The sequence below is a fragment of the Callithrix jacchus genome, chromosome 1 (assembly GCF_049354715.1).
Source record: "Callithrix jacchus isolate 240 chromosome 1, calJac240_pri, whole genome shotgun sequence".
Classification (NCBI taxonomy): Eukaryota; Metazoa; Chordata; class Mammalia; order Primates; family Cebidae; genus Callithrix; species Callithrix jacchus.
Genome location: NC_133502.1, coordinates 48,613,319 through 48,639,847, shown reverse-complemented (window position 1 = coordinate 48,639,847; position 26,529 = coordinate 48,613,319). Strand labels below are relative to the sequence as shown.

Sequence of the window (26,529 nt, the reverse complement as noted above, 5' to 3'; positions counted from 1 at the left end):
AAATATTTAATTAGAAGAATGTAAATCCATTCACATCTAGTCCATTTCAATTTCTTTATTTGTATTTAAAAATGCCTTCTGGAAAGGATGCTTTCAGATATGGGTGTGTGCGTGTGTGCACGCGTGCACATGTGTATGTAATTAGTCTTATTGTAAACATTAGCAATTACACCAAAAATGCCATCCAAACTCTGCAAGTGAGAGTCAACAGAAAGAAAGAAAATAAAGACCACATAAAATTATTCACAGACTCTTTGGGAGGCCGAGGCGGGTGGATCTCGAGGTCAAGAGATCGAGACCATCCTGGTCAACATGGTGAAACCCCGTCTCTACTAAAAATTACAAAAAATTAGCTGGGCACGGTGGCGCATGCCTGCAATCCCAGCTACTCAGGAGGCTGAGGCAGGAAAATTGTCTGAACCCAGGAGGTGGAGGTTGAGCCGAGATCGCGCCATTGCACTCCAGCCTGGGTAACAAGAGCGAAACTCCGTCTCAAAAAAAAAAAAAATTATTCACAGACTAAACACCTTAGACGCTACTGACATTTTAATTATAAGTGGTGTATCTGGGCATGCACACACATTTCTGAAGACAGGCAATATAGTTTTTCAAAGCAAAAGCATATATGTGTTCTTCAACTTAAAATAATTCATGTCAAAAATTTCTCTGATTAAAACAATTATTTTATGTTCAATAAGAGATATTTTGGGCAACATAATCACGTAACCTGTTTTACACTGCACTACACACATGACACACACACAAACATATATTATATATACCTATATAATTATTAATACACAAATGTGTGTATGTATTTATAAAAACACGGGAGAGAGAATCTATCTACCTATCTCCCAACTCTTAAACCATTCATTACATGTTTGCAATTGCAACACTGAAGTGAGACAAAAAAGTATTCACTACATCATTGAAAGAGGACAGGGCAGGCATGAGCATCATGGTGATTTTCTCTCCAGGTCTTTCTTGCAAGGTATAAATTAGTCAAGAGAAATTAGACCATAGACTATGGTCACTGGCTTAAGTAACACAGTCTAACAATTGTATTTAAATTTATATTAAGGAATATGTAGATAAAAGTATTTTATTAGCTTTCTCTATATATCTTACTTTCTACTTTTCAGCATGACCTGGATTCCATAAGCCATTTATTGTCTACGTTGCTTGTAGCTGCAGTTATATATTTATGTTTAACTTTATGCTATTTGACTACAGGTAAACAGTTGTGTCCTAATTTAAGTTTTCTGTTTTCCCGCATTTACTATGTTCTAAGAACTAAACAGTCTTAAACTAATGAAATCAATCATAATTGTAATGCATAGGTTCTTCTGATTTATTTTTAAAATGCTTTTCAAAGAGTAAGTATTTATTAAAATAACACAGTTATCTTGTTGGTTAATTAAATTTGCCCTACCGTTGGACACTACACTTTTAACCAGGTCCTAATTAGCTGTGTAGGAGAAGATGAATGGGACCTGAGAAAAGATCACACCAAGGCTACAAGTTCAGGTGCTGTAGTCCCCATCAAGCACGTCTCAATTGTCACTCCTACCTCTACTCCTTTAGCACCAGATTTACTCTCAGCCTCATTGACTAATGTGTAAATTGGGGACAAAAACAGAATTTACTTCATAGGATTGTTGGCAGAATTAAATGAGGTAATTCAAGTAATTGCTAAAATAGCGACTGCCACACTGAAAGCCAAGACTATATGAGTACAAAGCATAAAGCACTCTCCCAACTCATAGCCTATTCTCAATCTGGAAACCCAAATAGCCCTTTAAAAATATATCAGAGAATGTCATCTTTATGCTCAATATTCTGCAGTAGCTTCTCTTTTGAGACTGAATTCTAAAGTCTGCCTATGTACATCATAACAAGGTGGTCCATGATCCAGTCCCTGCTGACTCTCATCTCCACTCTTACATTCTTCCCGAATTCTCTCTTTGTTTCTGAAAGAAACCAACAAGCACCTGATTTGGGCCATTACATTTATGTTCTCCTCTAAACCGTGATCATTTCCACCAGTGCCCAACAACCCTTCCACAAGAGCTGAAGATTTTCTTGGCCTGCTTCTTCCCATTTTTGGTCTCTGTTCAAATTTCACTTTACAAGAAAGTCCTTCTTTTTTCTTTAACTTTCATTTTAGGTTCAAGGTTATATATGCAGGTTTGTTATCTAGGTAAATTGTGTTTATTGAAGGTTTGTTGTGCACATTATTTTGTCACTCAGGTAATAAGCATAGTACCCAATAGGTAATTTTTCAATCCTCTCTGTCCTCTAACCATCCACCTTCAAGTAGGCCACAATGTCTGATGTTCCCTTCTTTATGTGCATATGTTAAGCTCTACTCCCACTTATAAGTGAGAATATCCAATATTTGGTTATCTGTTCTATGTTAGTTTGCTTAGGATATGGCATCCTGTTACAGACATATTGCTGCAAAGGACATGATCTCATTCTTTTTCATGGCTGCGTCATATTCCATCATGTATGTTACTTACCTAATCCACATTTGTACCCACAACCTGACTTTCATCCACTTACTTTATTTATTTATTATTTTGTGGCACTTAAAAATGGTTGACATGCTAATTCTTTACTTGTTTATTTGCTTATTTTTTTTGTCCCTCTCCACTAGAATGGGTAGTGAAAGCAAAGAGACTTTTTTTTTCCTGTTCACAATGTTTTGGATGATAAGTTGCATATGGTGGGTTCAATAAATATTTCCTGGCTTAATTAATAAACCTTTTGGAAATCCTATTGCTGCCACCAGTTAAATAGGACCCAAAAATAATCTTGCAGATTTATTAAAAAAACTATAACTATTATCCTGTTTTAGTTTGGAGAACTTATGTCAAAAAGCACACTTCCAATAGTCCTGTATCCAGCCTTCTCTAGTATAAATATTAAATATGATGTAGAATAACTATATTCCATATTAACTACAATAATAATGTTAAACTCTCTGTAAACGTGATTCATGAAAAATGTGAAAATTTGCAATTATTAAAACTTGTATTTATAAAAAGTATTGAGTAATAAGAGAATAAGATCATTTGTACAATCATTTTAACTTCCTGATAAAGTTAACATAATATAGCTTTTATAGTAATTGAAATACTTTAAAGTATATAATATATATATCCATGATATAAATGACATTTTAATAAACATTTTAAAAAATTCCCTATATTAATTCTCATTATAAATATACTTTTGTTTGTTTCTTACTTTTTTTGACAAGATGCATTGTAGGATTTGGTTCTTTGTACACCACACATTCTCAGAGTTTAGAAAAGATGACTCCACTCCTGTCTCCTAAGAGGGCCCCTGGATGCTTTACCAATCCATATAATAATATTCCTTCCTTGTACAATGGTTGGTTTGAGGACAGAGATATAATCTAATTTAAGCCAATCTGCACATGGTATTCCTTAAACATCAGGGATTATTTCAGAGTAAGTCAATGAACAAATTGGTCCAATTAGTGGGAAGCCTGGGACTTATGCTTGATGGTTCTAGGTAGCTATGTGAGCATGTGAGCTCAAGAAATTTTGTAACGCTTGCATGCACTACTATGAGGAACTCAGCCAGAGGATACATCTTAAGACAAAGCAAACAAGAACCTAGAAAATGAAAGAGAAATCAACAGAATATCTGATGAAGTTATGACTGAAGCTTGTGTATCATAGCCTTTTATTTTTTTTTAAGGAGAGAAGGAAAGAAAGAAAAAGAAAGGAGTGAAGGAGAGGAAGAAAAAGGAAGAAAAAGAGGGAGAGAGGACGGGAATATTGCTTTATTTTAAAAATGGGTATTAATAATAGCCGACCAATATTTTGTGTATTTAAAGTAGAGAATGTGTTTTGTGTATTTAAAATGGAGACCTCTATAAATATTTATTAAGTATACTTGTTCCAGATCTGAGTTCAAGTCCTGGATGTCCTTACTAATTTTCTGTCTGGTTGAGTCTAAATCTCTTTATGGGTCTTATGTATCTGGGTGTTAGGATCCTTAGCTCCTATTGTTGCATTGATCCTTTTACCACTGTATCTTTGTTGCTTTGAAATCTATTTTATCAGATGGGAGAATTGCAACTCCTGCTATTTATTTATTTATTTTTGCTCTCCATTTGGTTGGTAAGTCTTTCTCCATCCCTTTGTTTTGAGTCTTTGTGTATCTTTAGATGTGAAATGGGTCTGGATGTAGCATACTGTTAGGTTTTGGCTGTATCTTTTGATTGAGGGATTTAGTCGACTTAAATTTAGGGTTACTGCTATTTGATGTTAACTGGCTATTTTATCCATTCATGGACCTAAATTCTTCTTTATATTGATGCTTTTTACTTTTTGGTATATTTTTAGAAAGGCTAATACTGGTTGTTCCTTTCTATGTGTAATGCTTCTTTCAGAAGCTCTTGTAAAGAAGGCCTGGTGGTAATAAAGTCTCTGAGTACTTGCTTGTTCATAAAAGATTTTATTTTTCATTCAGTTGTGAAGCTTAGTTTGGCTGGATATGAAATTCTGGGCTGAAATTTCTGTTCTTTAAGGTTGTTGAATATTGGCCCCCACTCTCTTCTGGCTTGTAGGGTGTCTGCTGAGAGATCTGCTGTAAGTTTAATAGGCTTCCCTTTGTGGGTAAGCTGACCTTTCTCTCTGGCTGCCCTTAGTATTTTCTCCTTTGTTTCAACCCTGGTGAATCTAACAATTATGTGCCTTGGGGTTGCTCTTCTTGAGGAATATCTTTGTGGTGTTCTCTGTATTACGAGGGGTTGAATATTGTCCTACTTTACTAGATTGGGAAAGTTTTCCTGAATAATATCCTGAAGAGTATTTTCCAGCTTGGATTCATTCTCTCTGTCACATTCAGGTACACCTATCAAACATAAATTAGGTCTTTTCACATAGTCCCATATATCTTGGAGACTTTGCACATTCCTTTTTATCCATTTTTCTCTATTCTTGTCTTGTCGTTTTATTTCATTAAGTTGGTCTTCGACTTCTGATATCCTTTCTTCTGCTTGATCAATTTGGCTATTCAAACTTGTGCATATTTCGCTAAGTTCTCGTGTTGTGTTTTTCAACTCCGTTAGTTCATTTATATTCCTTTCTATATTTTCTATTCTTATTAGCATTTTGTCAAACCTTTTTTCAAAGTTCTTAGTTTCTTTACATTGGGTTAGAACGACTTCTTTTAACTCCCAGAAGTTTCCTATCATCCACCTTCTGAAGCCTCCTTCTGTTAATGGAACACAGTCCTTCTCCATCGGGGCTTGTTTCATTGCTGATGAGGAACTGTAATCCCTGTAGAGGAAGAGGGGTTCTGATTTTGGGTATTCTCAGCCTTTTTAGGCTGGTTTCTTCCCTTTGTTAGAAATTTATCCATCTGTTGTCTTTACAATTACCGCCTTTCTAATTAGGTTTCTGAGTGGACGTCCAGTTTATTGATTCCCAGTGCTGGAATCCGAGCAACCCACTGTGCCAGCCAGAACAGCAGCGATAAGACTGATGGTGCTCTTCTGCTTGGGAATCTCTGGTCTGGCTTCCTTCTTGAGTCCATAATTAGCAGCTCTGCCTTCCTGGAGCTCCAAACATCAGTCAGAAGGGGAACCAGTCCCGTTTACTCTGCACGAAGAGCTGCCCTGCCGAGGTGCCGGCAAAACCACTGCGCCAGCCACAAGAGGCGCTCTGGAGACCCATGGGGCTCCTCCACTGGGAATCTTCTGGTCTTGAGTGACGAAAATTCGTTTGAAAGTGTGGCGTCCTCTAGTTCTCTGTGCTTTCACTGGGAGCTACAATCCCGAGCTGTTAGCGATCAGCCATCTTGGGTCTCAATCTCATGGCCTTTCTAGTACGAGAGCCAACTTATTTTTGGGTTTTGTGCTTTATTTGTTTAAGACAGTGTGAGCTGGATTTTTTCTCGTTAGCCAAGTATCTACCATATTTCTATAACTTTCTGTAAGTTTTCACACATATGCAAATTTAAAAATTGACACAGAACTGCAGATTAACATGAATGGTAATCCTACATGTTAGGTAATCAGACTTAATAATGCAATCCTACAACAGCAGAGATAGAGCTAAAGTAGCAGATACATGCCTATTCATATATATATATTTACATTAAAATTACATATTAAGTAACCAAGGGAGAAAAGATGGCCTATTGTTTTTAATGGAATATTTTCTAATTCCTATGAGATTATTTTCTTTAAGTGCTAATGATTCTGCTCAGCATTGTCATTACCTTTAAAAGAAAAAGTTATCAATATTTAAAAAGTCACTTTGCATGAGCAGAAACTTTTCTAAAGAAGACATTCATGCAGCCAACAAACATGAAAAAAGCTCAACATCACTGATTATCAGAAAAATGCAAATCAAAACCACATGAGATACGATCTCATGCCAGTCAGAATAGAGATTATTAAAATGTCAAGAAACAATCCAGATGCTGGTGAGATTGTGGAGAAAAAGGAACACTTTTACACTGCTGATGGGAATGTAAATTCGTTCAACGATGTGGAAGATGGTGTGGTGATTCCTCAAAAATCTAGACACAGAAATACCATTTGACCCAGCAATCCCATTACTGGGTTTACACCCAAAGGACTGCACACCATTCTATTATAGATACATGCACCCATATGTTCATTGCAGCACTGTGCCCAATAGCAAAGACATGAAATCAACCCAAATGCCTATCAATCATAGACTGGATAAATAAAATGTCATATATATATATATATATATATATATATATATATATATATATACACACCATGGAATATTATGCAGCCATTAAAAGAAATGAGATCATGTCCTTTGCAGGGACATGGATGGAACTGGAAGCCATTATCCTCAGCAAACTAATGCAGGAACAGAAAACCAAATACCACATCTTCTTACTTATAAGTGGTAGCTGAATGATGACACATGGACACATGGTGAGGAACAACACACACTGGGGCCTGTCAAGGAGACAGGGAAAGCTAACAGATGCTAGGCTTAACCTTAGGTGACAGGTTGATCTGTGCAGCAAATCATCATGGCATACATTTACATATGAAAAAAACCCTGCACATCCTGCACATGTATCCCAGAACTTAAAATAAAATAAAAATTAAAGAAGAAAAATAAATAAAAATAATAAATGAGATTAGGCATTTGACACATAAAAACATTTTTTAATTAAAGAAATAAAAAGTCACTTTGTAGAATGAAATTTGCAGATTGCTTACAATGAAAGAATGCTTTGTTCCCCTCTACTATCCATTAGAGTTGGGTCACTAAATAAAGTTTTCATTTTCAATTCATGAAAAAATGAGTGTGAAAAAAATAAAAAGAAAGATAAAATATAAAAGTAATTAGCCATTGAGAATAGAAATATTCTTTGGATTATTCACTGTTTTACTTTATCCTTTTTTGAGAAGCTAATTGGGAACTGATTGCATTCTCAGAATTGCTAGAGATGTTGCAGATGGCTTTAAAAATATTCTCAAATTAAAACACAAGTTACGTGTGTGCTCTGGCAACAGTAATCATAAAACTTTACTTCATGAGCTCACTCATTAAAAAAAAAAACGTTTATGTTCAGGGGTACATGTGCAGTTTTCGTATACAGGTAAATTAATGTCACAGGGGTATGTTATACAGACTATTTTGTGACCCAGGTGCTAAGCCTAGCGTCCAATAGTTTTTTGTGTTGTTTTTAGTCCTCCCCTTTCTCCTAGCCTCCACCCTCAGGTGGGCCCCAGTGTCACAAACTCACTCTTATTTTTACTGAGATAATCCTATGAAAAATATTTTATTCTATTGAAAAGCTACTTTTTATAAAAGTTCTCATCCTGAGTATTATATTCTTAATAAATAGCAACTAAACAGACAAGAAACAAATGCGGCCAGGCGCGGTGGCTCAAGCCTGTAATCCCAGCACTTTGGGAGGCCAAGGCGGGTGGATCACGAGGTCAAGAGTTCGAGAACATCCTGGTCAACATGGTGAAACCCCGTCTCTACTAAAAATACAAAAAATTAGCTGGGCGTGGTGGCGCATGCCTGTAACCCCAGCTACACAGAAGGCTGAGGCAGGAGAATTGCCTGAACCCAGGAGGTGGAGGTTGCAGTGAGCCAAGATCACGCCATTGCACTCCAGCCTGGGTAACAAGAGCAAAACTCCGTCTCAAAAAAAAAAAAAGAAACGAATGCTCATAATTAGATATATCTTGCTATAATTTATATATCTTTTATTCACATTATATAAATAAATATTTATACCAAGTTATAACATTCAAAATTTTATGAAAACAGATGTAAATAAAATTGTAACTTTATCAAATATTAGACTAGGATCCAGGAAACCTCTTTACTACATCAGATTCCACTTACTGTAAGATAAAACAGGGAAATTGTTCACCATATATTTCTTTAAAAATGGCTGGAATAACATTTGCCATCTACTAAAGTTGCTTTAAGAATTACTTAAGTCAGACATTTATGTACTCATGAAAATTGTCAGATGCTTTCAAAGTAGCTATAATCTACATTTCCAAGCCAACTTCGTTTTTCTACCTCTTGAGTGTTTCTGTAACAGATTTGCCTGTGTTGCAGTAGAAAAACACATACTGCCTGAGTGCTCTGATGATGCTACTTCTAGAGCCTTTCCTGGGACAGCTTGTTTTGACCTGGGACAAATCACTGGAACCATCTGGTCTTTGGTTTCCTCATTTTTCAAAGGTTAGAGAGAAAATATTTGGATTGGATGAATGCAAAGAGTTTTTTTCAAGACTCTAATGCTAAAATGGAATCGAACACATTGGTTAGTCCCAAGAAAGTAAATAATAAAAAGGAAATTCATCTGCATACGATGAATTGTAAAGGAATAATTTAACTCTAAATTTACTTTCAACATGATTCCATTAAATGACTGGCTATCATTTTCTCTTTTAACAAAATAATATACAAAAAAATTATAAAGTAGAATATGTGTATTTTTTCTGTTTTTAGTGATAACTAGGTTTTTAATAATTTCCTATACAGTTTTCTAGGATGATTTTAAAAGTTTGTTTATATATGTGGACCCTCCATCTCAATGTCCTTGTTCCCTTTGTATTGGCTGTCTCCAAATTCATCTAAAATCCACGAGAATCCTTGCCTCAGATGACTTGCACTTGCAGTTATTTCAGCCTGATAGACTCCTCCTCCTAATTATCACTTACCTGGATCATTGGGATCTCAGTTCAGCTCTCATCTTCTCATTAAATTGTAACTTATTGGCATAGCCATCATTGTCTGTTAGAGTCTCTACAATTATTCTCAATATTTATCTTTTCCATTGTGCCTGTTGCAAGATAAAATTCCTTTGTGTATTTACTTACTCAACCTTGACAAGAATATATATTCTTTCTGTCTTCTTTACTAGAGTGCCAAGATCAATCCCTGGCAATAAATCTTATTTTTGTTGAATGAATATGAAAATCCTTTGGGCATATATAGCCTACAAGCTATACAATTATTAAAATATTAATATAAAAATGTATTCAAACATAAATAGTTATAATTATGTTACATATTTAAATTATTTCCATAATTTGACCCATGAATAAGTAACTATGCCTAGTATATTGTGTATAGAGCTAAATATTTACACATTTTTTTTCTCTTAAAGGTTATCTGAAATCTCAGGTGGTAACAAACTTGGAATTTTTTTTTCTTCAACTATGGACTGTATCAAAGTTTATGGGCTATAATTGTCTTTTGGTTTCTGCCAGGCATCAGCTTAGCTCATTTGCATGACTGATATAAAATTTACTTATTCAATGAATGATGCTCAGCTGCTGTACTATCCCATTTCTGTAATAATAACTGCAGTGTGACTGACTATAACTAATCTTGTCTCAACTACAAAAGCATGTAAATTAGTAAAATAAATGTTTAGTTGTGTATGTGCATGTGTTTGCATGTTGGAGTTGGGGTGGATTATGCTCTTTGATTTCAATGCAATGCTGCACACTCTTTATACAATCTGGAGAAAAAAATGTGCAGAAAAATGGCAGTCAATTCTAGCCATGAATCAAGTCACTATATCCATTCTCTTAGACATGAATACAACCTAAAACTTTATAAATTAACACATTGTCTATTTTTTTAGAGGTGAGGTGTATTAGTCTGTCCCACACTGCTATTAAGAACTGCCAGAGACAGAGTAATTAATAAAAAAGAAAAAGGGGGTTTATTGACTCACAGTTGTGCATGGCTGGAGATGCCTCAGGAAACCTATGGAAGGGGGAACAAACATGTCCTTCTTTGCATGGTGGCAGGAAGGAAATGTGCTGAGCAAAGGGGGAAAACCCCCTTATAACATCAGATCTCATGAGATTTCACTCACTATCACAAGAACAGCATGGAGGTAACTGGTTTCATGGTTCAATTACCTCCCACCAGGGCTCTCCCATGACACATGGGGATTATAATTACAATTCAAGATAAGACTTGAGTGGGGACACAGCCAAACCATATCATAAAGTCTCTTCGTTACAACAACCAAAATAGAAACTTAAGCATTCCTGCATCTTCTTGGCACCCTTGTGAATTAATAATCATGACAAATCAAATACAACTGAATAATCTCTTTTTCACAGGGATATGGAATTCAGTATAACTTGAAGTTACCTTTAAAATGTGGTATTAAAAACAAACAAAGTCCAAATACTAGATAGTCCGTTTAAACAATTGAGAGGAGAAGAATGACACAGATATAGCTACTTTTTTTCTTTAGGAATATATTTAACTAAACATCTTATTAATATTTCTATAGCAGACTTTCAATAGCGATTTTCCAATAGATTTTAGGGTTCTAAAACCATGATAATCTGAAATATCTAAAAATAGATAGCAAGATATTTTCAATTCCACTGAATATTAATTTATATACTGCTATAGAAGATGATTTGTTTTATTCTCATTTTTAACGCGTTTAAAATAAACATGAAAACAAACACATGACTGAATAAAATGGAGAAAAATAAAGAATAGATGTTATGTGATTCCATTAGTATAATATCTATGCATATGTAAAAGATAGGCATATATCATACACAGTCCAGATGATATTTATAATATTATATCACAGATAGAAAAATTGGGGAAATAATTCAAACTAAACTGTTAATTGAGACTACTTGCAAAAGTGGCATCTTACAGAGGAGAGATTTGATTTTTAATTTTCAAATGTTAGTTTTACTTAAATTTATTACAATGAATGTATATGCTTTTATAATTGAAAAGTATATAAAAATGGCTCTGATGTATATTTTGGATTTTTCAACTTTATTTATTCAAAGTATAGTTTGTAATATGTATATTTTCAGCTTATTGGAAGCATTCAAAATAGAGTTATATTATCAATTTCAAGGCTAAATAAATGTTGCTATTTTTCTTCAGCATCCATGTGAAATGTCTATAGAGCCCAGCTTCCCTGCCTGTTTATAAACCTTCAGAGGACCCTGGTGTGATCAGTGGCATCATTACATTACTGCTTAATAGCACATGCTGTTGATACATTAATTGCTTTATTGACTATTTTAAAAGTTTATGACCTCATCTGCATTCCAATGTGACCTTGCTTTGCACGTTTTTAGAGAATTGCCACATTCAACGACCTACATAATATGTATTATACTAATACATTTATGAAATGAAAAAAAGAGCTAGCTGATATACACCTCATTTTTTAAAACAACGAATTCAGTGGTAGGTAGACTCTATATTACAAAGAATTGCATAATCACAAAACTGTGATGGTGCAGTTTCATAACTAGAAAAGATGTCCCAATTTTTTTTTGAGTTTTCTTTTAAACAATAGTTACCAGATGAACAGTCTGGGCAATATTCTCATGGTTTGAAGCAAGGGAAACGGCTCTTAACTTCATATAGATGTCTAATTTGAAAATGACAAATGGAATCAGAATCTTCTCCTTGACACCATAAATAACTGTTCAAAATAGGATTTTAAATGAAAATTTTACTAATTTGTTTTATTTTTTGTGTTTATTTTTTGAGACAGGGTCGTGCTCTGTTTCCCAATCCGAAGTTCAGGGCTACAGTTATAGCTTATTGCGGCCTCCAACGCTTGGGCTCAAGTGATCCTCCTGCCTCAGCTTCCCTGGTCACTGAGACTAAGGTGCGTGGCACTATGCTCAGCTATTATTTATTTATTTATTTTTGAGACAGGGTCTGACTATATTGCCCAGGCTGTTCCCAAACTCCTGGGCTCAAGCAATCCTTGCACCTTTGGAAATTTTATTTCTAAAACCTAAATAAAGTCTTTGCTTCCTAACAAATAAAAGTTGACTGGGAAACGTTTCTTAGATAATTGAGGCCATAGAAATTTGGTTAGGATTGCAATATGAAAATTAAATCTTGCATTTTACAGGAAACCTTTTAACATGTAGTCTGATGTTTACATAAAAAAAATATTACATTTGGCATGTTTGCCAGTTTCCCCTTCCTTTTCCATCCTGAAAACTCTAAGGAAAACAAAAACAACAGCTCCTTATGCTATTTATCTCTCACTAAGCACAAAATAGCATGTTTGTGAATTTTCCATTCTAAGAGAAGTTGGACAAGGTATTACAATCCATAGCAGAAATGATGACATAGACTTTTGGGATATTTATTTAATTTTCATTATTTGAGAGTATTGCTATATAATATTGTGATTGCTTAAATGGTTTAGAAAGTGGAACACAAATAGTATTTCCCAAATGAAATGTAAATGAAGGAACCTGGCAAAAATACAAATGAAACAATGAGGAAATAATGAGTAAAAATTAGAATTTTAGAGTTTGATGTAATAGGGACAGTCATCTATTCTTATTTCTTTTTATTGATGAATAAATGAACATCCAGAACTATTAGATGACTTGTTCATAGCTTGGAATTCGTAAGGGCAACGGTGATGTGAAACTAAGAGGTCTTGCTCCTGTTTCCTCAGAGCTTTATTACTGATTGTGAATACAGAAGACTATGGAAAGACAATGAAGACAATCAGATGATTTGCAAAGTTGCTAACATATGAAGGAGATGTAATTTCTTTCACATGTTAGAAATTTTACATGTTAGAGATATTTACATGTGGCAAACTTGACTGGAGCACAATACATGCACTAAACAACAGTTGGGAATACTAACAGCATAGGTGAGTCTTAGAGGAGGGATTTGGGGGGCAGGAACTAAAGATTTACACTCCATTCACAATGATGGTGTATGAGTATTGGAATAAATATTATATCTGTTACAAATTGTGAACTCATTGTGATTTCAATTAATATAATGTGGAGCAGCTGGGATGTGAGATATTTTAAGTCATTTTATATATCAGTTTATGGTTATCACTTGCTAGATTAGCTAGAAATATTTTCCACATCTGGCACACCAAAGTCCCAAATGACTTCATGAAGTTAGACAGTCATATCACTATTTGGAATAGAAGAGTTCCTTCACACCAAGATTGTAGCCATTAAATCTACTACAATTTAATTTCATCTTTCCAATGGTTTGCTTCCTACAATCATAAAAATATAATTATATGAGAAACAGAATAGAAGAATAGACTGTATTCCTCAACTAATTTTATCAAGTAATGAATCTCACTTCCTGATTGTAGAAATAGCACCTTATGAAATTACTCCATGATCCTAAGTCTTTTTTTTTACTTAACCTCTTTACAAGGAAGACTTTCATCTCAGCTTCAGCTCTAAATCACTTTATTCATGAATAATAAACTAACAATCCTGTGTACTTATGAATTATTTTAGATATATAAATTATTGTAAAAATTTACATTCTCACTTCATGTGACAGAGTGTCTAATTGAATATGCACTTGGAATAGCAGCCACTTCCTCAGACTCTTACAGAATATTAAAGAACAGGTTGAGGTATTAGAAAATGAGAACATAAAAAAATTAAACAAAAAGGGATAGTTCCTCAGACCAAGAGCATTTTTAACTGCAATGTAGAACAATTAAGACTTATTATTCTGCTAGATACGTAGGCAATTTTCTTAGAAGAAACAAATAAGCACTCTGTAATAGCCCATTTCAAAGACTGATAATAAAATGTCCAGGCCATAACAGTATAATAAATGTTTCATTAACTTTTTTTAGTTAACAAAGATTTAAGATGAAAGAAAAAGTTTTTGGTTTTTTTTTTTTCATTTTGATTTTCTGTAATTATCTGCAAAGTTTTTAGAGCCTTAGCAAATTTTAGTAATAGCCCAGTGAATGACCCCATTAATCTAAAGGCTAAACTGGTTGAAACCTAAATAATCATCTTGTGTGTCTTTATATCTTGAGTAGTAAAACAGAGTAAAGTTCTACAAATTGGAATATTTTAAACAATAATAAACAACAACTCCTAGCTATAGCTATGCCTGCACTGGTGAAAACTTCAGTGACAATACTTGTTAATACAGTTCATCATCTCACTCTCTTTTCTCCTCTCTAAAGAATATAACATTTTTCAAATTCTAAAAGAATATGATGTATTAAGCAAATGTAAGAACCTAACCTATATGTATATGTATGTAGGGTATATGTATATTATATATAGGTTTTATGTATATGTATATGCATATGTATATGTACATAGGTTAGGTTCTCATATTTGCTTAATATGTATATATTAAGAATATATCATTAATATATCATTATTTTATATAGTTAGTACATTATATTCTTTTACATATAAAATATATATGTATTCTTTATATACATATCTTCCACAAATTTAGTGACAAAATTGATAGCAATTTCTCACTTTAAAAATTCAAATTTCTGAAGAGGGTAAAGTAGATATTTCCATACTGAATTTCTAGTAATACTAAGATTTATGTTTACTTAATTTGATGTAATCATAACCAGCAGATAATCAATATATTTCAATCTTTCAACTCCTACTCATCCCAACCTTGAAAAACATGTTCCATTTTGTTTATAACAGATAATAACATTTTCTGGTCAACAATACACTTACTACAGAAAATATCCATGAAAATAGGACCTGGGCATTATCTCTCCATTAAGTTTGGTTTCCTTGTTATTGTTTAATGTTAACTTTCTTTTCCAGAAGTCTCATCTGAATAGATGTTTAATATTAGTGTTTTTTTTAAAAAATATGTCCTTCACTCCATCTTGCCAGTTATACTTCTCATCTGGACCAGAGTTGGTACTATATTTTCTTGTTATTTTTCTGTCAGACAGTGTCCTGAATCTGTCAGCAGTCCATAAGTTATTTCTATATATAACAGAATTAAGAGAGAGCTCCAAGACATCAGCAGGTATAAACTCAATTTTGTAAGACAAATCCATTACTATCTAAAAACTATAAATAGAGGAGAGTAGATGAAATGCATTTTTTCCCATTGCAGTGGACAAGAGCAAGGCTAGTAGACCTTGGAAAGTATTTGATCATGTACGTGGAGACCAAGAATGTGTGATTAATGTAGTCTTAACAAAATAAACTGTCGCCTGTATATGTTACCAAAAGGATACATACTAATAAGAAAAAAATATATATTAAAGAATCATGGGAAACCTCAAAGTAAAATTACTCTCTCCAGTTACATAATATTTTCTAAAAGCATAATTTTGATTTTTTATAAACTTAGAATCCTTTATTAATTCAGTTTTTCTCAAATTTAATTTATACATTGCAATTTCATTTGACTAACTACTTTTTAATTCCTTTAACATTTTCACCTGAACTCAAGCCTGGAAAATAATTTTGAATGAACATTAAGAATGAAGTTGATGTGAAAACAGACAAATAACAGAATCCAAAACAAAACCTAAAATGAATTCTGTATTTTAGAAGTAATCCTTTTCATAAAGGAAATAAAATATTTTCCTCGAGGGAAAATAATAGTGTTTCAATGAAAGATACTAGTAGATTTCACTAGAATAAATATAAATGGAAATGAGATAAAGAGGTAATATAAAAATCATAGTGCATGGTCATGATTTTAAGAAAAGTCTCATGCCTTAATATTTAGGAAGGTAGATATAGATAGATGATCATGTTGAAGTTTATGTATTTTTTTTAATTTAAGATCATATTCTTCCAATTAGTGGCAATTTTAAGTTTGCATTTGATAGAATAAATATTGTTTCTGTCTAATATTACAAAGAAAAGCAGTTTCATATACTCCAGATTTTTTGAGAAATATATTAGGATAATGATCAGTAACCTCTACATAAATGTTTTGTGACCGTCGACCTGGCAGTGAGCAGATTATAACCAGAGGATTCTGGAAGAAGGAAAGTAGAAAATATTCCCTTAGAAAAACAAATGCTTCAATCATCTCTACTGGTAAGTGCACTCTTCAAGTATTTTCTGAGTATTTACTGTGTTTTACATTTATGCTAGTGGTGAGAGTAGAGTGGAGAAAAGGTACGGCCACTCTGTCAAGAACAGGCAATGGATTTAACATGATATTGGGGAAACCGCCTTCTCCAGGGGAATAATGGAACTTGAAATTCACACCAGGCCTTCAGAAATCCCATTTGCATTCCTTAGCCATGCACTAACCTGACTCCATCTAAACAATGGTCTTCTCTTTAATTCCTGTTCCCCTTTTGTGATATTAATTCATTTATTTTTTAATATACGTCAGCATACTTCTGATGAGCTCTTTTAATTTTGGAGCTCATTTTAATTTGTTTGCACTTTACAACTCCCTGACATTTTTAGATAATTACAATGGTTGGTTAAAAAAATATATACATATATATACATATATATATATATACATACAGACTAATTGATGACTTATTTCAGACATAAAGCCCTGAACAAGTTTGAACTAGTCACACCAACAAACTGAACTGATAAAAATGCCTGCCTCAGAAAACAAAAAATAGCACAGAAGAGAAAACAGGCCACAGAATTTACTCATTAAGTATCTTCTAGGGTCAAAGTATATCATCTTCTTGTGTATCAATTGTCTTTATTAGCATGTAAATCAGAGATAGAGAGTAAAATTGTCTCATCATCTAAAGCTGTAACTCCTAAAACAATGATCCTGAATGGACTATATCTAAAATATAAAATAACAGCAAAGAAGAAAACATGTCTGGCCATAACATATGTGAAGGAAATGTTTAACATTAAAGTTAAGAAAATAAAATTTAAATTTCCCATGAAATAAACTCTAGAGGGGACAACAAATAATTTTCAGTCTTCATGAAATGACTTGTCTCATGAAACAGAAGTATTGCTAACACTAGTTATCATTTGAGGGATTCCACAAAGAATTTCTGACTAAAAATTCTTAGTTTTTCTTATGTCATAGAATACATAGTCACCATTTATCAAATATCTATTTAAAATAATAAATGAACATATATTAAATTTAAAAATAGTTAATCAAGAAAATGGTTTTCTTTATTTTTCTGAATTTACCTGATACGTACTTTGGATACTGAGTATGAAAATGTGACATCAATAATTCTAGCTTCCTATAAAACACATTTGCTGTTCGCAAGAGTAATGATTTCAGAAAGCAACATTATTAGTATGAGGATTAAAAAAAAAATGAATAGACCTTGGGTAGCTTCTCTGCTTTTTACCTGAAACTTCTCATTTACTTTGAAGGAACAGGGAGTGGGGAGACTGAATTTAATTAGTGGACCTCTTTACCAACTCACACAACGATGATAAAAAGATTCAAAGTTTTGGCCACTATCATACTATTTACTGTTCATTCTCCTCATACCTTAGTTTAAAATGCAGGACAGGTATACAAAAGCCAGCAAGGGTAGGAGGAAAGCAATCAATGAGTGAATATGCTGTGAAATAATCTGATAAGAATCCTAATTACAAAATCATTTTTTAAAATTACGTATATTATAATCACATGTAAAATATTTTCAATGGCTTGAGATAAATGGGATCAGAATTCTGTAATCATTCAATTATATTAAGTCCCTTTAGTAGCTAGAGGCAAATTGGATTTGCTGATTGATTGATCGATTGATTGTCAACGGCATTTGCATCAGCCAAGATCTAGCTGGGAAAATAAAGAGCACATTAGTTGTTTAAACAGAGATAATTTAACATGCGGAATTGTTAATTATTGGAAAACCAAAGGTACAAATAAAAAGTAAGAAAAGGAAAGAACGAGAAAGGGCACTGATGTAGCCTAGTAATGAAAAATTATGAGAAAAACTAGGATACCTGTACAGCTTAGGAAACAAAAGGAAGGAGTTCGGGGTTATCAGAAACTAAGAATCTGGCAGAAAGCCCCATGGAATTGGGACTCTGCCTTCTACAGAAAGGAAACTGGCGACTCTTGTTAACTCCAAGGGAAAGTGATGAGACTGATTCCAGGAATGCAAAAAGAAAACCAAGAAACTGGCAATGCAATCAGGAAATGGCTGCTGCCAGGATGAAGTGCCATTGCTGCGGCAACCCTGAAAGGAACGGATTGCAAAGCAGGGCGCAGTTCCCCCTCCCCTGCCATTAGGTCTCCCTCTAGCGTGCCCTACTGGCCAAACTTAAGAAGCCGGATAGCAAAGCGGATATGCAGACTGCTGAGACCAGCCCGGGAATCACAAAGCTGGTGGGTTTGGAGCTGAAAGATAACAGCTAAAAAACTGGCACCGATATTTAATTAAGGAAATTAAGATGTGATAACTGATAAGCATTCTTTTCTAAATTGTTATTCTGTGAAAAAACAAGCTGAGGTACTGACTCCAGAAATAGCGCTGAGCCGATCCAGAGGCTAGGTGGTTGGGGACTTGTGAGAGGAACAGAAAAGATGAAAATCTTCAAAGCACAATTTTGTCATCTGATCTCCTTTTTTGAGTCTCCTTTGGAAAGAATCACGTCTTCGGTGATTCAGTGACATTGTCTATAAAACTGCACTGAGTTTTTACCCTACTCTACGCTATATATAAATATAAGCCAAAACCACATAGGACCTAGCTATATTTGGTATGCCTCATCTATCATGGATAGTTAATTTGTGCATTCATGTTTTAAAACTAATAATGAATTTCTAAAACCTTTTAAACGGGCTTAAGTTTTATAATCCATTTACTGAACATGCCTGCAATGAAAAATTAATTATTAAACAAGAGCCTTGGGAGGACATCAGCGGCCTTGTCACCCACGCACTTGATTGATAACATGTCAGTTTCCAGACCACGGAGGGCGCTGACAACTCTCAAATTTAAACCTGGAAGGGTAATGCTAAGCATGTCATGGCATAAGTCACATTTTTAAATTATTTTTTATTAAATGTTAGATAGAATAAATTTATCCATGCCTCTCAAACTCAGCCTGATTAAATAAGCTGGCACTCTTTCAAATGTAAAGCCTGGTTATGGTTTCTCAAGGGCATCGAAACACTGAAGCATAAGACACGGTAAATACAAAGGGCAAAAGAGGTGGACAGTGATATATTCACAAGCACCATGGGCAAAGTGAGGTTTTTGAAAATGCTGAGGCTAACCAAACAAGGGCAGTGCAGTCCCCAAATAGTGAATGCACCTGCAGTGAGAGACTCTGCTTGAGTGCTGGTGCCTAAAAGTGTCCACCACTAAGGGGAAAAAAACAACAATAACCACAACAAAACCCTAAGAAACAGAAAAAAACAGCTGTAACCAATTTTCAAACCCTAAGTTTTGGGGTTGGGTTAGGAAGTTAAAATCGTTCAATATTTGTGTCAGTTCTACCCTTTAATTTCACAAAGTTAACATGGTTTTCTGTGACTATAAAAAAGAAAAGAACATCTGTTATAGTGTGTCTTCCTGTAGCAAATACTACTGCTTCTTGAACTCTTCTTCTTTTGGGAAAAGCTCAATCTCATTCTATAAAATGATTGAAAAATTATGTATATCAAATATACTCTAGCAGTTCAGAGAGAACATATCATCTGTATTATTGCTGTCCAAAAATCCTCTGATATGCTGAATTCAAATTAAAAGAACCTAAATAAAGGAAACAATAATTTACTTAGACCCAACTGGGTCACAATATTTGACAAATGATACAGATTATTTTCACTGTATATTATGGACAGTGTATTAACTTCATTTTTTTTTCAATAATTGTTTGCAATTAACTAGGCTGATGGGCTAAACTCTACGGAAGAGAAATATATATGAACAGCACTGCCTAGTCTTGCAGAGCTTTGTATTTAATGGGAAGATACAATAAAGGAAAATGGTCTGTCTTATCTAAGAGGCACAAGAGAAGTGCTATATAAACTGAAGCTTGGGTTCTCAGAGGAGATTTCAGTAAGAGAGTAGCATATCAGCGGGACATTTTATTGAATGTTACTATTTTTCCACGTAGTTGGAGTACATTGGTGAATAGTCACAGCTCTCTGCCCTTGTGAAGTTTGTATTCAAGTGAGTACAGGCAAATAATATTCAATACACAGTAATAAATACCTTATGTGACATGTTAGAATATTCCTGCTAAGAACAAAAGAAAAACTACACTGGAGAGTTGGGATTCTGAATACTTCATGCTGTGAATGAGTGATTACAGTTTTAATTAGGGTGAGTGAGATGAGCCTCATTGAGAAAGAGATATTTGAAAAAAGATTCTACTACATTCTTTGAACTTTTAAACTAAATAAATTTAACTGTTAAAGGAAAAAGTAACTTGACATGTGAAGAATTTTAATAAGCATTGCTAGTGTGAGAGTGTTTTAAGAAAGGAAATTGCATCAAAACTATAAATTACATTTATGTTTATGCTCAGAACCTAGTACCAAACTGACAGAGTATGCACACAAAAAATGTTTACTGAATAAATGTACAAGTAAACTGATAGTATCATGAAATTGAAGAATGAATGTATCCAAATGTGAATAGTTCTATTTAGCTAGTAAGTATCTGGTTTACTGCAGAATCATGAAAGAAAAAGCTAAAAAGTTAAGACCTTATTCCAAATGCAAAGGTAAAGGATTTTGTAGAAAATTCAGTATAGATTTGAAAACTAAGAATTTAGCATCAAGGAAGAAAAGAAAAGAGAAAAAGAGTTGTTGACAGGAATAGCACTATGCTTTGAAGTGGTGGCTAAGTTTGATTAGATCTGAAAGACATTGGAGATGTGGGAGGTGATTATTAGACTCCTAAATATTTCTTTCAAGAGATAATACAGACTTAATGTAGGATCATTATATTGGAACTTGAAAACTGGACTATATCCAAAAGAAATGTATCCATTCACTCACTGAATCTTTTATTTAGGGAGTGCGTTAGTTTATCTGCATTCCTATAAAGGAATACCTGACGCTGGGTAATCCATAAAGAAAAGAGGTTTATCTGGCTCATAGTTCTACAGGCTTTGTAGGAAGCATGGTCTGACATCTATGTCTGGTGAGGCCTCAGGGAACTTACAATTATAGAAGAAGATAAAGGGAAGCCAGCATATCACATGGCAAGAGCAAAAGCAAGAGAGGGAGGGAGAAGGTGTCAGGATCTTTTAAGCAACCAAATCCTATGTGAACTCATAGAGAGAGAACTCACTCATTACCAAGAGGACAGCACCAAGTCATCCCTGAGGGATGCACTCCTGTGACCCAGACACCTCCCATTAGGCTGATCACCAACATTGGAGGTTGTATTTCAACATGAAATTTGGAGGGAACAAAGCAACCAAACCATATCAGAAAGAAAAGAAAGAAAAAAGTAAAAATTTGGGGCCAGGTTACATGTAACACTAGAATAGACTGAGGATGAAACCTGTCAGTATTTTTTTTTAATTCTCATAGCACTCACAATGCAATTATAAAGACATATAGGCACAAATTGTGATTGTTGAAATTATACAATGAGAGTGCAAAGTGATATGAGAAATCTTAATATGAAGAGTTGTCTAAATTGGACACCCATAGAGGCCTTCAGGGTAAATAATAATTAATCCAGTTTAGTTAGTGGCAGTAGTGTCAAGTGAGAAGAGAATGTGCCAGGGCCCAAGGGACAAATCAAGGAGCTTAGAAGAGGGTAGGAATAGCAACGAGATGATAATCTAGAGATTTTTCATTTCAGGAGTTCTTGGAACTGAAGAAAAATAATAGCAATGTGTGAACCAATAGAACTAATAGGTTTAAAATATCTATCTATAGCTCTGCTCACTCTTCTGAGTTCTGTACTCTTACAATCTACTGCCTATTATGATTCCAAACTGTGTGTGTGTATATATCACTCAGGTCAATATATTCCCAAATGAAACCTATACATATCCTTTACTTCCTCAAACTTCCTCTTCCCCTTTTTACTTAGTTGGTGAAAGAAACCGAGTTATCATCTCAGCAGTTACCAAAAGAAAAGAAAACATAATTCAGGCATCCTTGACTTCTCCCTCTTCCTCATAGTTAACCAGGTCCACTTCTACTCACACAATATTGCCAGCGGTCTCTGCAATGTCTCTTATAATCAGCCCTTATACTCAATTTTTTATCAGTTTAGCTTCCTATCAATCTTCCACTCAGACTGTTGTAATTCAATTCTAATTGTTCTTCTTTCTTTATTTCTTGTTTCTCTTCAATTTATTCTTTCTCCTGCTGCCCATGTGGTCTCTGTACAATGAAAGAGCCACAGTGTCATATTAATAAGGCTCAAGTTAAAAAAATAAAGAAACAAAATACTTCAATTGACTGTTATTAACTACAAATATAACCCAGATAAACCATAAACTCCTTTAAAAGTGTCAGAGTCCTTTGCCATCAAAATCAGCCTTCTGTCCATCTTGTAGTTATAGCCATTTCCCCAGCCAATCATCCTTTAGAACATCTTGCTTACCAAGCAAACTGGGTTCTTACCTATTCCTCTACCTTTGCTCAGATTGTAGCTTTTATTCATTTGTACTCAGTCTCATAAACATATACTTACCCTTCAAGGCCCAGTTCAAACGTCATTTAATCTCTAAAATCATTTAATTCAACCTGAAATGTCAGGCAGACAAAGTTAAGATACAGGTTTCAGTCAGCACCAGATAGTAGAAATATTGATAAGATGACAGCAGAAAAGAAAGAGCATATTAAAAAACGAAGTGAAAGAAGAGGAGGAACCCAAATTATAGTTCTAAGGGCTATACTTCAAGGTTCTATGTTCTTTGAACTTTTAAACTAAATATAATTAGTTTTTATACAGTTAAACTAAATATATTTAAACTATTCAATGAATAAGTTTTTATAGAGTTAAATTAAATCTATTTAACTGTTAAGGGAGTAAGTTGATATAATTCCTATTCTTCAATCATGTTGCTGGGAAAATAAACTTCACAAATAATAGAATCAACATTTCTTTGTGTAGAAAGAAACTAATACCATTCTTTATTTCTATCCATGCTAAGAAGTAGAGTTCTGGATTAATTCATCACCCAGTGATTATGTTCACAGTACTTTTAAATGGTGTAAAGTTAAGAAACAAATATCAAAATATTTTCTTCAGTTTTAAAATATTACTTTCCTAATACTTTTAAAGTGCTAAAGTCATCTATAGAAAATCTTTATTTGGAATTTTTGACTTGCATTTATCAAATACTTAGTATGGGCCTGTAAGTTTTCTAAGTAGTTATTTACAAAATGATAGATGAGGAATAGAAATCACAACTACTCACATTTCACAAAAGACTAAACCAAGACTTAGAAAGGCAAACTATCTTGCCAAAGTCACATAGCCAATAAGTACAATGCACAAATAAGTGTGTCTGATTCAAATGCTTATTTTCCAACTAGAGAGCAGATAAGCTTGTGTACATAACCACTTTCATAAATAAAAGCAGAGATTTGATGCTTGGATTAAGATTCAAACGTAGTTATTGTGCTTCTATTGACCACATTGTTTTGTATTTAATATAAAACAGCAAACTGATTTTAAAACTGAATTCAACATTTAAAAATTGTGTCTTAAAAGTTTTCAGAATTATGTCCTTGAAAATGATGTCAGCAGTTGTAAAGGGCTAAGAATAGGGAGCTATGCCATGCTGTAGGGAATCCAAGTTTTAGTTTGTTACTTTCTCACTCCTTGGAAAACAAGGAGAGAGAGAAATCCCAATATGGGAAAAGCAGTGGTTTGTCCCCTGGCTGGCATGGTCTGAGAATGCTCTCAGTACAGCATTCTAAGTACCTAGGAGAGAATGTCAATCCCCTTGGTTTAATTAGGACCAGTGTTGTTTGGCTGTGACTGAAAGACAGAGAGAGGGCAACATGGGATCTAAGAAACAGAAGGAACAGACAGGGCTGTGTACTCTTAGTGGGGCAGAGGGGACCACAGAGTCCCCCATGGTAACAGTGAATCCCAGGTACTCTGCTTAAGAACCGAGCCTTGAGGAGGCCATCTTTGTCACTCCCAAACTTGTATACATTGGACGTATTTGGCTTCTTTAGCTTTTACTTCTTACTTGCCTTGTTTTAATTTCTACCAGTACAGGTAACTACACAAGAGAAATCTTACAAGAATTTAGTCACAGTCAGGAAGATTTTTCAGCTTATTGGTGGTTCCTCACAGTTCTTATCCAAAAATGTAGGCGTCCACTACATTGTATCACTTGTTAAATATTTATCATGTGAAATAATGCTAAGAAATGTACTCCTTGTTCCCAGAAATAGTTACAACCACACTAATTATATAAGAAGTGAGCTAGTTAGATTCTCTTGTAGGATGTCTTTATCTTCAGATTTCCTTGGGGTAAAAATTTTGAAGGATTCAAAATATTTGGTTTTATGTAAAGCCACATCATTGATTGTTAAAAATATAGAAGGCAGAGTAATTATTAAGAAAAAATTTTATTAAAAATTTAATATGCTATGTCAATAACCCCATTATTAAACAGATATTTACTAAGGATTTTAAAGCTGTTTATATAACTTCATAAGCTAGTCAATAACTTCCTAATTAAACTCAAATTTTAAAATAGACACAATAAATTTCTCAAAATGTATACTAAAATGCTTATGCTTACAATCTAGGCATATACATGATATTATATTTTATACTGTTAGAATAGTAACCAAATATGTTCAAGGCTGAATTTTTAAATGTATTAAATCTGTCCTAAAGGTGACCATTCTGTTTTAAAGTTAATTTTACAATTAATCAAGAGTCTAAGAATTAAATCTTTGCATTTCTCATTTCCCTTTTTTAACAAGCTAAAAACCGTTACCAATTTTTAAAAATCAATAATGATCTCTGTTTTGTTTTCAAACAGGAATAGTGACTAGTGATATGATAAATCTAATTTCTCAGAACTTCACTTTCACCAAAAAAAAGTGATCCTTCCTGAGAATTTAATCTTCTATGAACTTCTTTTTTTCTGTTTATTTGCCATCCAACTCTACTTTTAATTATGTTTTATTTTGCTATTTTTGTCTCCAATTTAAAATATCATAAATTGTGTTCAAAATGGGACATATTGTTCAGTCTATTAATTACCAGGCTATCTGATCTAGTTATTTTATTTTCTAGCTCTTTACTAGCAATTACTAGTTTCTTTATTTTCAGCCATATATGTCTTGGGCCTTTCTGTACTCTCTGTGTGTACATGGAGCCTGTTTTGTTTGTTTGTAATTAACATTAAATATAGAAATCAAATTTAGACAGAGATTATTTTAATAGAGCCACTAATTGGTTTATGAAACTACCTTGGCCTTTACCAGACCCATTCTTGTCAGTCTCCCAATCAAACTGATTAACCTGGTTTATTTAAGGAGTTTTTCTCACAATTTTAAGTGTATACACCCTTTACCAGACCCATTCTTGTCAGTCTCCCAATCAAACTGATTAACCTGGTTTATTTAAGGAGTTTTCTCACAATTTTAAGTGTATACACGTACACATACACATACATGGTAAGTGTATGATTTAGAAATCCATTGTACAGAGCAAATATATAATGAAAGTATTAAGTTATATGTTAAAAGCAACTTTACAAATAACTTCCTTGCAACAAAGACCTTATCTGATTACTAAAAAGCCATTGAAAAAAATATATACTTTGGCCCTTTGCGTTGGGCTATGAACAACTTTAAGTAATGGTAAGAAAGAATATATATATACGTGTGTGTGTGTGTGTGTGTGTGTGTATGTATATATATATATATTCTGATTCCATAGTATGTTTACTCTTAACATGCATTGTTATATTGTTTTAAGGAATTATAATGACACATGTTTACTTTCACATTTCACTCTTTTATTCTATGTGAGGATATCTACACAAGATATGTTTCTTAATATTAATCAGCCCTTGATGTATATACATATTATTAGATAGAGCTAGCATTTCTGGACTCGGAATACACCTGGAAACATCACATCCAACAACTTAAATGAAGATGAAAAGAAAAGCAACATAATATGAAGCAGGAACTTTTATTACTTCATGCACTGCCAAAAAGTCTGTCCCCATTGCAAAATTAGTCATGATACACTCAAGATGTTTTACTCTCTAGTCTATTCATTATAACTACAAAATTAAATAACACTTTACAAGAA

General features: G+C 33.7%; 1 protein-coding gene across 8 annotated transcripts in view; it reads right to left on the bottom strand.

The window, feature by feature from the left end:
• PCDH9 (protocadherin 9) overlaps window positions 1–26,529 on the bottom strand; it is a 929,699-nt gene that overhangs the window by 680,763 nt on the left and 222,407 nt on the right. The window lies entirely within an intron of this gene.